Here is a 15502-nt window from a genome sequence, read left to right on the forward strand (position 1 = left end):
TCCTTTTCTTTTTGTGGAGGCTCACAGTGAGCCTCTGAGGCTAGCGAAATCTGCCAGGAAACACGGGACCCACGGAGGCAAAGACAGAGCTTTGTCACACCCTACATTGGCCTGTTTACATAGCTGGACAGGTCTACCACAGCGTATTACACAATCCAAGCTCTTTTACAAACACAGATTAGTGACTCAGGTTGTATTGGCTGGTGTTTGTATTTTCTTTGATCTTGCATGAATGTCTAAGAAACGCGGAGAAGAGTGGTCATGCAGACAAAGCAACATACAAGACAGATGGAGTGACAGGATGACCAGGTGTCCGGTTTTCGACCGGCACACCTGGTCAAAAAGGGACCCTGGTGGCTCTGGTCAGTCGGTGGTGCTGCCCAGCTAGGACTGGCTAATCCCTACCTATTCTGAGACCGCGCTGCACCCCGGAAATGGCCAGCAGGTCCGGCCCCTAGGCAGGGGGTGGGGTGGTGGGTGGAGCCCACAGGGCTCTGCGCGCTGCCCTGCCCCAAGCACTGGCTCTGCACCGGTTCCCGGCCAATGGGGCATGAGGGGGGGGTACGGCGGGGGAGGTGGTGCCTGCGGGCGAGAGCAGAGTGCGACTCCCAGCCCAGAGCCCATTCCCTCCTGCACCCCAAACCCCTCAGCCCCAGCCCCACCCCAGAGCCCGCACCGCCAGCCCCAGGGGTGAACGTAAGTCTAGGGATTTACCGGTACGGGGCTGGGCTGGGGCTGGCTCTGGCCCTGGAAAGGGGTGGGGCCTCAGGCAGAAGGGGCGGGGCTGGGGGGGGTCAGAGCCATCCCCGGCCCACCCTGTACTGGTAAGTGCCTCCTTCTCCCTCCCCTCCTTCCCCCACTGAGGTAACAGCGGCAGCCGGGGGCTCTGGCAGCAGTTTAAAGGGCCTGGGGCTGTCGCGGCGGCCGGACCCCTGGGCCCTTTAAATCGTCCCTGGAGCCTCCTGGAGCCCTGGGGAAGCGGGGGCGGGGCTCCGGGGACGATTTAAAGGGCCCAGGGCTCAGCCACCACTTCCACCCTGGGCCCTTTAAATCGCCTCCCCAGCCCCGCCGCCGCTACCCCAGGGCTCTGGCAGCAACTTAAAGGGCCGGGGGTTCCAGCCGCTGCTGGGAGCCGCAGGCCCTTTAAATTGCACCGGGGGAAGCTGATCCACCCCGGTACGGCACACCGGCTCTTGCCGGTACGCCGTACCGAGGTGTACTGGCTTACTTTCACCTCTGGCCAGCCCTGAAACCCTCATTTCTGGCCCCATCCCGGAGTCCGTACCCCCACTTAGAGCCCTCCCTCCCTCCCACACCCTGCCCCAGCCCAGTGAAAGTGAGTGAGGGTAGGGGAGAGCAAGCCACTGAGGGAGGGGGAATGTAGTGGGGGGGGGCGGGCCTTGGGGAAGGGGCAGGGCTAGGGTGTTTGGTTTTGTGCAATTAGAAAGTTGGCAAGTGTGACACCCACACACTGAGAAGTTGGAATAAACATGGGAAACATGCTGGCCCAGTCACTTCTGAACAGGAAATTAGAAATGTACTTCGATCTGCCTGAAATGTGCTTTCATTTACTCCTTGGCCAAAGATCCCCATGACTTTGCCAAAAGGCTCATGGGCTTAGTTCGTGCTAGGTAAGATATATAGGCAGCTGGCACCAAAGCCTACTGAGTCCCTGCCAACTTGTGTGCTGGAAAATGTGATTAGTGAGACCTTGCACCTACATTTCCATTTGTGGATTCGCTGGCGCGTGCTCTGCGACTTTTGCAAATGCTGATCGTGTGCAACTGGGCAAATAAGGTTCCTGCTGTGTGCCATGACAAGCCTAGAGCGCTGCTACTCGAATCATTCGTTCTGTCTGAAGGTAGAACATATCCCACCTGCGTGTGCACGCCCTCCCTCTCCTCCCAGGACATGCTGCCATACAGAACTTATGAAAGCAAGAGGAAAGATTCCCACACCACTTGTGTAACCAAGCCGCACACACACCGAATGCTGAGTTTGGAATCTTAGTCCTGACCAGCACTGCCAGCCCCAGAGACATGCATCACAGCAGAGGGGAGCCTGCCTCTTGGGCCTGCCAGTGAGCAGTGCAAGGGCCCAGGGGGAAAGGGCCAGAGCCCTGCACCGAGAGCAACGAGAGGCTACAGGGAGCATCAATGGCAACACGCCTGGAGCCAGAAGCAGCAGCACCAGCAATCTCGTTGGGTGCATTGGAGCAGGGGGAGCTTGGTGCGGGGGAGGAGGGCAAGTCCCGTTGCAATGGGATTTGCAATGGACCCTGGAAGGCATTCAGCTACTAAGGTGATGGGCACAGAGTAAGAACCAGAACAGACTGGGCCCAGGCAAAGCTCTTGTTTGGGTCAGTGGGAGCAGGTGATTGGCGCTAGGGATGAGGATATTGCATCATTGGGGGCAGGCACCTCTCATCCCTGTGGAAAAGGCCAACCAAGATCTTAAGAGAGCTGTAAACACTGATGGATTAACAGGTCATAAAAAATGTATGAGGGGCCAGGAACCCAGCATGTGGACAGGAGCTAACTGAGATCTGCATTACCACTCCTGGGGTCTGGAAGAGTTCAGCCCTCTGGGTTAGGCATGGGAGACAGGAAAAGTTTTGTTCTTAACTGTGGGAGGAAAGCAGTGCTGGTAGCAACTCTGAATGTATGAAATAGTTGTTAAGGATCCCACAGTTGCAGTCCAGGGGGATCTGACCTAGGCCTGGTCTACACTATGGGGTTAGGTCGAATTTAGCCATCTTAGGTCGATTTAAAAATGACTGCGTCCACACAACCAACTCCGTTCCATTGACCTAAAGGGCTCTTAAAATTGACTTCTGAACTCCTCCCCGAGTACGAGGGGAGTAGCGCTAAATCGATCTTGCTGGGTCAAATTTGAGGTAGTGCAGACGCAAATCGATGGTATTGGCCTCCGGGAGCTATCCCAGAGTGCTCCATTGTGACCGCTCTGGACAGCACTTTGAACTCCAATGCACTAGCCAGGTACACAGGAAAAGCTCCGGGAACTTCTGAATTTCATTTCCTGTTTGGTCAGCGTGGTGAGCTCAGCAGCACAGGTGACCATGCCGTCCCCCCAGAATCGTAGCACGTAGAATGTTTCTAGGCTCCCCCTATCATCTCTGTCTCTGAGGTTATCGCAGATTACAAGGCGGAAAAAACGCACTCGCGATGACATGTTTTCCGAGCTCATGCAGTCCTCCCGCACGGATAGGGCACAGCTTAAAGCATGGAGGCATTCAGTGGCAAGGGCCAAGGAAAAAATTAAGTGAGCGCAAAAAGCGGAGGCAGGACACGATGCTGAGGCTAATGGGGGAGCAAAGGGACATGACAAAGCGTGTGTTGGAGATGCAGGAAAGCCAACAAGAGCACAGACCCCTGCTCTATCCACCGTATAACTGCCTACCCTCCTCCCCATGTTCCATAGTCCAAGAAAGCGTCACGGGGGAGGCTCCCAGCACCCAGCCACTCCACTTCAGAGGATGGCCCACGCATCACAAGGCTGTCAGCCTATAGTTGAACTGCTCCTCACTACTGTCCAGGCTTCATGAGCCGTGGGAGCAAGGGGTAGGCTGGGGTAGGTGCGACCACGTGGTGCTGCCGGCTGGGAGAGCATCCTGAGGCAGAAGCCTCCAGCTCACAAGATATTCCAGGCGGGCCTGAATCTCCATGAGACGAAACTTAAAGAAGAGAATGACCTGGAGTCTCTAGCTCCCATTCGGTGCTCTAAGAGGAGGATAGCCATGTCTGTCCAGGTGCCCCTGATCGACCTCACCGAGGTCTGCCAGGAGCACCCAGGAGACGTACGACAGCTATCAGTCCTACTGCACTGTCTGCCGTGAAGGCAAGGAGCTGCTGCTGTGTAGCAATGCAGTACCGCGTCTGCCAGCACCACCCAGGAGGTGTACGGTGAGCTGAGCGGGCTCCATGCTTGCCGTGATATGTCATTTGCACAGGTAACCCAAGAAAAAAGGCACGAAATGACTGTCTGCCGGTGCTTTCACGGAAGGAAGGAGGGAGGGGGGCCTGACAACATGTACCCAAAACCACCTGTGACAATGTTTTTGCCCTATCAGGCATTGGGAGCTTAACCCAGAATTCCAATGGGCAGCAGAGACTGCGGGAACTGTGGGATAGCTACCCACAGTGCAACACTCCTTAAGTCAATGCTAGCCACAGTAGTGAGGACACACTCTGCCGACTTAATTCGCTTAGTAGGGACACACACAATTGTCTGTATAAAATTGAATTTTAAAAATCGACTTCTATAAAATCAACCTAATTTCGTAGACATACCCCTAGATACTCATCTACAGTAAACTGCAAAACAATGGCTAGTGCTGCATAGAGTGGCCCAGTGGTTTGCCTGGTAGATTTCTCACAAAATGTATCCTCTTATGGACACTGAACGAACACTTGGGGGTTAAATAAAGGAGCAGGAGTGCGGTTTGTTCAATCTCTCTTCATAGGGGAGCGTGTCCAGGCCCTTGATCCGTCACCCCTCTCTGACCCCCTGTAACTCTGCACTGTGGAGAAGGGGTGCCCAAGCAGTGCTGCACACAATCCCCAGCCAAGGCCATATTGTTGATTGATGTGAAGACATTAGAACATTCGCGGGAGTATTCTCCAGCCCAGCCTAACCGAGCTGCCCCCAGTGACAGCCAGCTCCTTCCCCAGAGTGGACACGGACAAATAGATGCCAAGAGGGGTAGGGGGAGATCACCACTGTGCTGCTCCAGTTCCATGCCGGTGCCACTCCACTGACAGAACAGCTGCGTGGGGAGGGCGCCAGCCACCCAGCCTGCTGGCCCGGTACTAGGCATTGGCTGGCTGTGGGTTTGTCGTGACAACAATTGCTAACAGCACTTAATTACTAATAATTCTTACGAGGGGAGATCCGCCCAGGCTGCAGTATTTGAATGCTGGAGGCCAGGGCTGCCCTGAACTGGGGGACTGGTTTGAACCCCTTCTCTGGTTAGAATCAGAACTGGCCACAATTTTTAAAATTTCAGAATTTTAACATTTAGAAATTCAAAAAGAAATGGGATTTTTTGGGGGCAAAATTGTCACAATTTCCCCAAACCAACTTTACAGTGGGCTGGAAATTTACAGAGTTTTGATCTTTGAACACCTTCCCCAGGCCCTCAGACATTTTTCAGGGTGGGTTTTTTTTTGTTTTTGCAGCCTCCCTTCCCCTTTTGACACCCACCTCCAACCCAGCTCTGCTCCCCCCCAGCCATGCCACTGCCAAAACAAACATTGTTATCTGCACTACCAACCCGCCCACAGCAGAGGCCAACCTGTGCACATGACCAGTCTCTCCTTTCATTGAGTGCAACCCTCCCCACAGGCCCATGCCTGACCTTGGCTTGCCCTCCCTTGCTGTCCTGTGTCGGCGGCTATCAGGGTTGCCGGGGGAGAGGGTAGCTGGACAGCTGGTGTGGGACTCTCTGGGAGCTAACAGGACTTCTGTGGGGTAGCTGAATAGGGGTTATTAGGGGTTATTATTATTATGGAGGTACCAGGCTACAAAAAGAAAAGGAGGACTTGTGGCACCTTAGAGACTAACCAATTTGTTTGAGCATAAGCTTTCGTGAGCTACAGCTCACTTCATCAGATGCATGTAGTGGAAAATACAGTAGGAAGATTGTATATATATATATATATATATACACACACACACACACACAGAGAACACTGTAATGAGAGTGATCAGGTAAGGTGAGCTATTGCCAGCAGGAAACAAAAAAAAACATTTTGTAGTGATAATCAAGATGGGCCATTTCCAGCAGTTGACAAGAACCTGTGCGGAACAGTAGGGGGGAAAATAAACATGGGGAAATAGTTTTACTTTTTGTAATAACTCATCCACTCCCAGTCTTTATTCAAGCCTAAGTTAATTGTATCCAGTTTGCAAATTAACTCCAATTCAGCAGTCTCTCGTTGGAGCCTGTTTTTGAAGGTTTTTTGTTGTAATATTGCGACTTTTAGGTCTGTAATTGAGTGACCAGAGAGATTGAAGTGTTCTCCGACTGGTTTTTGAATGTTATAATTCTTGACATCTGATTTGTGTCCATTTATTCTTTTACGTAGAGACTGTCCAGTTTGCCCAGTGTACATGGCAGAGGGGCATTGCTGGCACATGATGGCATAGATCACATTGGTAGATGTGCAGGTGAACGAGCCTCTGATAGTGTGGCTGATGTTATTAGGCCCTATGATGGTGTCCCCTGAATAGATATGTGGACACAGTTGGCAACGGGCTTTGTTGCAAGGATAGGTTCCTGGGTTAGTGGTTCTGGTGTGTGGTATGTGGTTGCTGGTGAGTATTTGCTTAAGGTTGGGGGGCTGTCTGTAAGCAAGGATTGGCCTGTCTCCCAAGATCTGTGAGAGTGATGGGTCATCCTTCAGGATAGGTTGTAGATCCTTGATGATGCGTTGGAGAGGTTTTAGTTGGGGGCTGAAGGTGACGGCTAGTGGCGTTCTGTTATTTTCTTTGTTGGGCCTGTCCTGTAGTAGGTGACTTCTGGGAACTCTTCTGGCTCTGGCTCTGTCAATCTGTTTCTTCACTTCCGCAGGGGGTATTGTAGTTGTAAGAACGCTTGATAGAGATCTTGTAGGTGTTTGTCTCTGTCTGAGGGGTTGGAGCAAATGCGATTGTATCGTAGAGCTTGGCTGTAGACAATAGATCGTGTGGTGTGGTCTGGGAGTGGATGTGTCATTACACAAAGTAAAACTATTTACCTGTGTTTATTCCTCCCCCCTCCCCCCCCCCCCAACTGTTCCTCACACGTTCTTGTCAACTGCTGGAAATGGCCCACCTTGATTATCACTACCAAAGTTTTTTTTTTTCTCCTCTCCTGCTGGTAATAGCTCACCTTACCTGATCACTCTCATTACAGTGTGTATGGTAACACCCATTGTTTCATGTTCTCAATGTATATAAAATCCCCCTACTGTATTTTCCACTTTTATGCATCAGATGAAGTGAGCTCTAGCTCACGAAAGCTTATGCTCAAATACATTTGTTAGTCTCTGAGGTGCCAAAAGTCCTCCTTTTCTTTTTGTGGATACAGACTAACATGGCTGCTACTCTGAAACTTGTCATTATGTAAGGTGTACCTAGGGGCCTAAGCCTGGGTCGGGGGGGGGGGGGGTATCAGCATCACTAAGTCATAGCTGCTGCAGGGGGATTGGATCTATGGGAGGTACCAAAGCAGCTAGGAGAATGTTGGATCTGAGGCGGGGGTACCAAAGCAGCTGGGGGGTGTTGGGTCTGTCTGGGGGCTACCAAGGCTAAAAGGAATCACATGGCACACAGGTCTTGTGCAGGCCCCTGCCCAAAGAGCAGTCTGGACGTGAATCCTGGGTTCATGTACCAGGAGCCGCACACTCCCTGCATCACCTCACACATGAAACGCTCATGTCTGCACAAGCCCTGCCCTGCACGGTAGCCACCTAACCAATCCCTCAGCCACCTATACCGCTCTGTTCATCGATGCGCGGTATGGGGTACACATTGAATGGGGATACTTCGTTCAGTCGGCGAAAGTCATTACCGAATCTCGTGGTACCGTCAGGTTTAGGCTCTAGAACGATTGGACTGGACCACGGACCGTAAGATTCTTCAATAACCCCTAATTCTAACATTTTCTTTACTTCAGCCTTGATTTCTTCTCTTTTGGCTGCTGGGATTCGGTAGGGTCTCAATGTTACCTTGGCTCCGGGGATCGTGTGGATATGGTGATAGGTCTCAGTCATCCGCCCCGGTTTTGTAGAGAACACATCTCGGTTGTGATTAATCATGTCGTCTGCCTCAATCTTTGGATCGGCGTCAAGTCGGATGATATCCTCACTTGCTCGTGTAAGTTATCCTCCTGGGGAAGGGTCTCCTTCATGACTAAGCATGCCTCTCCATTGTGCCAAGGTTGTAGAAGATTGATGTGGTAAATTTGCTCTGGTTTCCGGCAGCCTCGCTGCTGCACCTTATAGTTCACCTCTCCCACGGCTTCGATCACTTCGTAGGGTCCTTGTCACTGGGCCAACAGTTTACTTTCTGCTGTGGGCACCAGGACCATCACCCGATCCCCTGGTTCGACCTGTCGAAGCTTTGCTTGGTGGTTATAATGGGTTTGTTGGGTCTCCTGTGCCTTCTCCAAGTGTTCCCATACAGTGGCCGTAACTCGGGCTATCCAATCCCTCATCTGCAGTACATGCTTGACTATGTTCCTTCTGGGATTTGGCTCCTCTTCCTATGCTTCTCCAGCTATATCCAATATGCCCCGGGGGTGGCGCCTGTATAGGAGTTCGAATGGAGAGAAACTCGTGGAGGCTTGCAGAACCTCCTGGATGGTGAACATGGGGTAAGGCAATAGGGTATCCCAATCTTTCCCATCCTGGCTCACCACTTTCCTGATCATGCCCTTGAGGGTCCTATTGAACCTTTCCACAAGGCCGTCTGTTTGCGGGTGGTATACTGAGGTCTTGTAGGGCTTGTACACGGAGCCATGAACAGAGATCTTTCATCAACTTGGACACTAAAGGTGTCCCTTGATCAGTCAATATCTCCTTGAGTAATCCAACCCGGCAAAGATCTGTACTAGCTCCTTAGCTATTGTCTTGGAAGCTGTGTTGCGTAGGGGAATGTCTTCCGGGTACTGGGTTGCATAGTCCAGTACAACAAGCACATGTTGGTGGCCCTGAGCGTCTTCTCTAGGGGCCCTACCAGGTCCATGGCTATGCATTCAAAAGGTCCCACCCGAAAGTCTCTCTCCTGGGACTAACCTGCCCGAGCTCCCAGAAGCTGGCTTGTGCTTCTTCCAATGGCTCGCTGCCGTCACAGCTGGGGATGGCCTCCAGCTCACCTTCTGGGGTGGAAGTTTCTCTGTTGGCTGCTTGCGTCCATCTGCCTACTAGGGCAGTCTTCTGACCCTGGGTCAGGATCCAGGTTCCCAAGGCCTTCACGGCCTTCCTCTCTTTTTTTGTCTTCTGGGTCTTTCGGGGGGCTGAGAACAGATCCTGAGAAATCTCAGCGAACATTGGGGGTTGACATTCCCCCGGTGATGATTCGCTGTCCTCAGAGTCCCCACCTCCCTTTAGCCTCTCCGAGGGGAGTAAATTATCAAACCCTGGATAGTCCCTCCCAATGACTACAGGATATGGGAGTTTAGGAACTACGCCCACGGTCACCTCAATGGGGTTCCACTGGGATGGTGGGGTAATGGCTCACGGCCCCATGCACGCACGTCACTGCTATGCGTTTGGCTTGTAGCAGCTGACTACTTTTTACCAGCTTACCCGATATGAGGGTGATAGCACTCCCAGAGTCCACAAGCACTGTAGTCTCTGCTCCGTTTATCCTCACTAGCCTGGTGTAATTATGCGGGGCTAAAGTGACCCCCGCGAGGTGGATAAGGGAGCACGGGACCTCCCAATCCCCCAAGTTACATTGCATAGGCTCCTCGGTGCTGGGACACTGTGCTGCTATGTGTCCCCACTGCCCACATGCATAACATCTATAATTGCTTCTAATCACTCCCCTATCCTGAGGGTTAGGGGGTTTAGTCCCAGGGTTCCCCCTACTCAGGCCAATCCCTTCCTTCTGGGGTCCCTGCTGGTTTTCACCCCCCCTTCCACCTAGGACTCCCTGGGGGTTTGGCTGCCCAACCTTCTAGGGTTGAGATCAGGTGCTTGCTTTGAAAGGGGCCTTCCTTGGGTAGTCGGGTCAGTTCCCTGGCTGTCATCTGTCTTTCTACCAGCATGATCATCTCATCGTAGGTGGATGGATCGTTCTGGCCTACCCATTTATGGAGATCTGGTGGCAGTCCCCGCATGTAACGGTCTATGACCAGCATCTCCAAAATCTCCTCCGGACAGCATGCCTCGGCCTGTAACCACTTTTGTGCAAGGTGTATGAGGTCGAATAGCTGGGACCTTGGGGGTTTGTTCTCCTGGTATTTCCACTCATGGAACCTCTGGGCCCGTAACACTGCCGTCACCCCTGATCGTGCTAGAATCTCTCCCTTCAGCCGGGTATAGTCAATGGCATCTGTGGCAGGCAAGTCAAAGTAGGCCTTCTGGGCCTCTCTGCACAAAAAAGGGGCGAGAATGCTGGCCCACTGCTCCTGGGGCCACGCCTCATGCTGAGCAGTCCTTTTGAATTAGAGGAGATATGCCTCTACGTCATCTTCTGACGTCATCTTTGGCAGACAACCAGTGGCCCTCAGAGTTCGCGTCCCGTCAGACCCCTGGGCCTGGGTGGTGAGGATCTTCAGCTGATCCACTACTTCTTGCAAGAGGGCACAGTCTTGGGTCACCTGGCCCATTAATAATTGATTGGTTTCCTGGTGTAGCTGCATAGACTCCTGTTGCGCCATTGCCTGAACCCGGGTGGCCTCCTGCTGGGCTGCCGTGGCTTGTACCAGAGCTCGGACCACCTCCTCCATTGTGGTACAAAACAAACAAAAAACCCAAAACCCCAGTGCACTTTTATTTTTCAAACCTCTTTCTTCCACCATGCTGTGAATGATGATCCCACTCCTGACACCAGTTGTGACAAAGCTCTGTCCTTGTCTCAGTGTGTCCCATGCTTCCTGGCAGATTTCACTAGCCTCAGAGGCTCACTGTGACTCTCCACGTAACCCTTCTCTCTCGAGAGGCAAGGGTCACAGCCTACTGAGCCAATTTCATCATAAGCCAGCAAGGGAGGTGAGGAGAAGCCACCCTCCCTCACACAGTCTCTGTTCTCTCTGAGTCTCAGTGATTAATTGGGGAGGGGAGGGGGGAGCCTGGGCCCGCCCTCTACTCCGGGCTCCAGCCCAGGAACCCTAATAGTAGCAGCTATGGTAGTTGACTTTTTGGAAATAGAACGTGTACAATTACCTGGGCCACTTCCCCACAGCAGCCCCCACTCAATATCTCCTTCACCGTTACCTCAGGGCCTCCTTTCTTTTGCCTGCTATGGTTTAAACTGCTTAGTTCTTCCAACAGCGCAACTTCCTCCTACAGCTCCTGACACACGCACCCAACTGACTAACTGGGAGGCTTTTAACTAGTTTCAGCCAGCCCCTAATTGGCTTCAGGTGTCCCAATGAACCTAGCTATTTTCCCTGCCTTCGGTAAAGATCTTAATTGGCCCCAGGTGTCTTAATTGACCTGGAGTAGCTACCATTTACTTATCCTGGTAACAGGGATTTTTTTAACCTGGGGCTAATATATCTGTCTCCCACTACTTTTCTATAGCCATCTGGGCTTGCCCCATCACAGTGGATAGAAAGCTCGCTAGATCATTGGGCTCAACAGGTAGTGTCAATGGCTCCATGTCTAGTTGGCAGCCGGTATCAAGTGGAGTACCCCAGAGGTCGGTTCTGGGGCTGTTTTTGTTCAACATCTTCATTAATGATCTGGATGATGAGCTGGATTGCACCCTCAGCAAGTTTGTGCATGACACTAAGCTGGGGGGAGAGGTAGATACGCTGGAGGGTAGGGATAGGGTCCAGAGTGACCTAGACAAATTGGAGGATTGGGCCAAAAGAAATCTGATGAGGTTCAACAAGGACAAGTGCAAGGTCCTGCACTTAAGACGGAAGAATCCCAGGCACTGCTATAAGCTGGGGCCTGACTGGTTAAGAGGCAGTTCTGCAGAAAAGGACCTGGGGATTACAGTGGATGAGAAGCTGGATATGAGTCAACAGTGTGCCCTTTTTGCCAAGAAGACTAATGACATATTGGGCTGCATTAGTAGGAGCATTGCCAGCAGATCAAGGGAAGTGATTATTCCCCTCTATTAGGCACTGGTAAGCCCACATCTGGAGTACTGCATCCAGTTTTGGTCCCGCCACTACGGAAAGGATGTGGACAAAATGTAGAGTGTCCAGCAGAGGGCAACAAAAATGATTAGGGGGCTGGGGCACATGACTTATGTGGAGAGGCTGAGGGAACTGGGCTTATTTAGTCTGCAGAAGAGAAGAGTGAGGAGAGATTTGATAGCTGCTTTCAACTACCTGAAAGGGGGTTCCAAAGAGGATGGAGCTCGGCTGTTCTCAGTGGTGGGAGATGACAGAACAAGAAGCAATGGTTTCAAGTTGCAGTGGGGAGGTCTAGGTTGGATATTAGGAAACATTATTTCACTAGGATGGTGGTGAAGCACTGGAATGGGTTACCTGGGGAGGTGGTGGAATCTCCATCCTGAGAGGTTTTTAAGCCCTGGCTTGACAAAGCCCTGGCTGGGATGATTTAGTTGGGGTTGGTCCTGCTTTGAGCAGGGGGTTGGACTAGATGACCTCTTGAGGTCTCTTTCAACCCTAATCTTCTATGACTCTATGCATGTCCGGTTGGAACTCCACTTAGCTGCCTTGCAAATGTCAAGTAGAGGTACTTCCTGAAGCAATGCCCCTGATGTCGCTTGTGCTCTTAGAGAATGAGCCCTCACCCCAGGAAGGGGAGGAACATGTGACAGCTGGTAGCAGTGTATATATTCCCAAGGAGTGGAGGGTAGCTGGAGTCCTTCAGAATGTGTAAGAACTCATCTGTCCACTCACTGAAAAGATGAGCTTCATAAGTCCTCTATGGTGTTTTGGACCGCCATGGGAAACCCTGAAGCATGTAGCCATGACTTACGGTGCATTACAATGGCCATTGCCATTGATCTTGATTATGCGTCCGCTGCATCAACAGCTGATTGAACTGCTGTTCTGGCTAGCAGGTTACCTTCAATGAGAGCTTGGAATTGGGCTCTGTCTTGCTGTGGCAGCACGTCTACAAAAATTGGTGAACTTGGAATAGTTCAGATAATTGTACTTAGCCAACAGCGCTTGATCGGTCGTTATACGTAACTGAAAGCTCGTGGATGTGAAGACCTTTCTTCCAAACAAGTCTTGTCAGAAAGGGTGGATTTTGATGGTTGTTGTCTAGATCTCTCCGTGGCAGTCTGGACAATCAGAAAGAGAGCGGTGTGGGATCGGTAAAAAGAAATTCTGCTCCCTTGGCTGGAACAAAATAGCATTTCTCTGCTCTCTTGGGATAGGGGACGTATGTGACGGGTGTATGCCAGACTGTTCTAGCAGGTTCCAGAACAGCTTCATTAACTGGAAGTGCTATTTGCCTGGATCAGAAATGACTGCCTAGGAAGGAGTACAGTGGAAAGGGATCTGGGGGTCATAGTGGATCACAAACTGAATAGTGGAACACTATTGCAAGAAAAAGCAAACATTATTCTGGGATGTATTAGCAGACGCATTGTAAGCAAGACATGAGAAGTAATTATTCCGCTCTACTCAGTGCTGATTAGGCCTCAGCTGGAGTATTGTGTCCACTTCTGGGTGCCACATTTCAGGAAAGATGTGAACAAATCGGAGAAAGTCCAAAGAAGAGCAACAAAAATGATTAAAGGTCCAGAAATCATGACCGATGAGGGAAGATTGAAAAAATTGGATTTGTTTAATCTGGAGAAGAGAACACTGAGGGGGGACAGGATAACCGTTTTCAAGTACATAAAAAGTTGTTACAAGGAGGAGGGAGAAAAATTGTTCTCAACTCTGAGGATAGGACAAGAAGCAATGGGCTTAAATTGCAGCAAGGGAGGTTTAGATTGGACATTAGAAAAAAACTTCCTGTCAGGGTGGTTAAGCACTGGAATAAATTGCCTAGGGAGGTTGTGAAATCTCCATCACTGGAAGTTTTTAAGAGCAGGTTGGACAAACACCAGGGATGGTCTAGATAATACTTAGTCCCGCCAAGAGTGCAGGGGACTGGACTAGATGACCTCTCGAGTTCCCTTCCAGTCCTATGGTTCTCTCCTTGGTGCAATCAGATGTTTTAACTGATCTGTGAAATCCTACACAGCTAGGATCCTGGCTGCAGGAGAACGTACCTCTCCCCTAGGGCATGTAAGATACTTGAACTACCAGGCCCAGCATTCTGTTTAGGGCTGTCAATTAATCGCAGTCAACTCTCATGATTAACTTAAAAATATCACGATTTAAAAAATTTAATTGCAATTAATCACATTGTTAACTAATAGAATACCAATTAACATTTATTAAATATTTTTGGATTTTTTTCTACCTTTTCAAATATATCGATTTCAGTTATAACACAGAATACAAAGTGTATGCTGCTCACTTTATAGAATTTATGATTTCAAATATTTTCACTGTAAAAGTGATAAACAAAAGAAATAGTATTTTTCAATTCACCTCATACAAGTACTGGAATGCAATCTCTATCATGAAAGTGCAGATTACAAACGTAGGTATTTTTGTTACATAACTGCACTCAAAAACAAACCAATGTAAAACTTTCGAGCCCACAAGTCCACTCAGTCCTACATCTTGTTCAGCCAGTCGCTCAGATAAACAAGTTTGTTTACATTTGCAGAAGATAATCCTGCCTGCTTCTGAATTGCAATGCACCTGAAAGCAAGAACAGGCGTTCACATGGCACTGTTGTAGCTAGAGTCACAAGATATTTACATGCTAGATATGCTAAAGATTCATATGCCTCTTCATACTTCATCCATTGTTCCAGAGGACATATTTTTTTAACAAGCAACGTAAGTATGGAAGTAACACATTCATTAAATTTGTGACTGAACTCCTTGGGGGGGGGGGGGGAGAATTATCTGTCCCCGGCTGTTTTACCCGCATTCTGCCATGTATTTCATGTTATAGCAGTCTCTGATGATGACCCAGCACATGTTGTTTGTTTTAAGAACACTTTCACTGCAAATTTGACAAAATTCAAAGAAGATACCAATGTGAAATTTGTAAGATAGCTACTGCACTCGCCCAAGGTTTAAGAATCTGAAGTGCCTTCCAAAATCCGAGAGGGACGAGGTGTGAAGCATGCTTTCAGAAATCTTAAAAGAGCAAGACTCTAATGCGGAAACTACAGAACCCAAACCGCTGAAAAAGAAAAATCAAGCTTCTGCTGGTGGCATCTGACTCAGATGATGAAAATGAACCTGCGTTGGTCCGCACTGCTTTGGATCATTACCAAGCAGAACCCGTCATCAGCATAGAAGCATGTCCTCTGGAATGGTGGTTGAAGCATGAAGGGACGTATGAATCTTTAGCGCATCTGGCATGCAAATATCTTGCAACACTGGCTACAACAGTGCCATGCAAACACCTGTTCTCGCTTTCAGGTGAAGTAATCAAGAAGCAGGCAGCATTATCTTCTGCAAATGTAAAGAAACTTGTTTATCTGAGCGATTGGCTGACCACGAAGTAGGACTGAGTGGACTTGCAGGCTCTAAAGTTTTATATTGTTTTATTTTTGAATGCAGGGTTTTTTGTACATAATTCTACATTTGTAAGTTCAGCTTTCATAGAATCATAGAATCATAGAATATAAGGGTTGGAAGGGACCCCAGAAGGTCATCTAGTCCAACCCCCTGCTCGAAGCAGGACCAATTCCCAGTTAAATCATCCCAGCCAGGGCTTTGTCAAGCCTGACCTTAAAAACCTCTAAGGAAGGAGATTCTACCA

This window comes from Caretta caretta, chromosome 5 (assembly GCF_965140235.1).
Source record: "Caretta caretta isolate rCarCar2 chromosome 5, rCarCar1.hap1, whole genome shotgun sequence".
Classification (NCBI taxonomy): Eukaryota; Metazoa; Chordata; order Testudines; family Cheloniidae; genus Caretta; species Caretta caretta.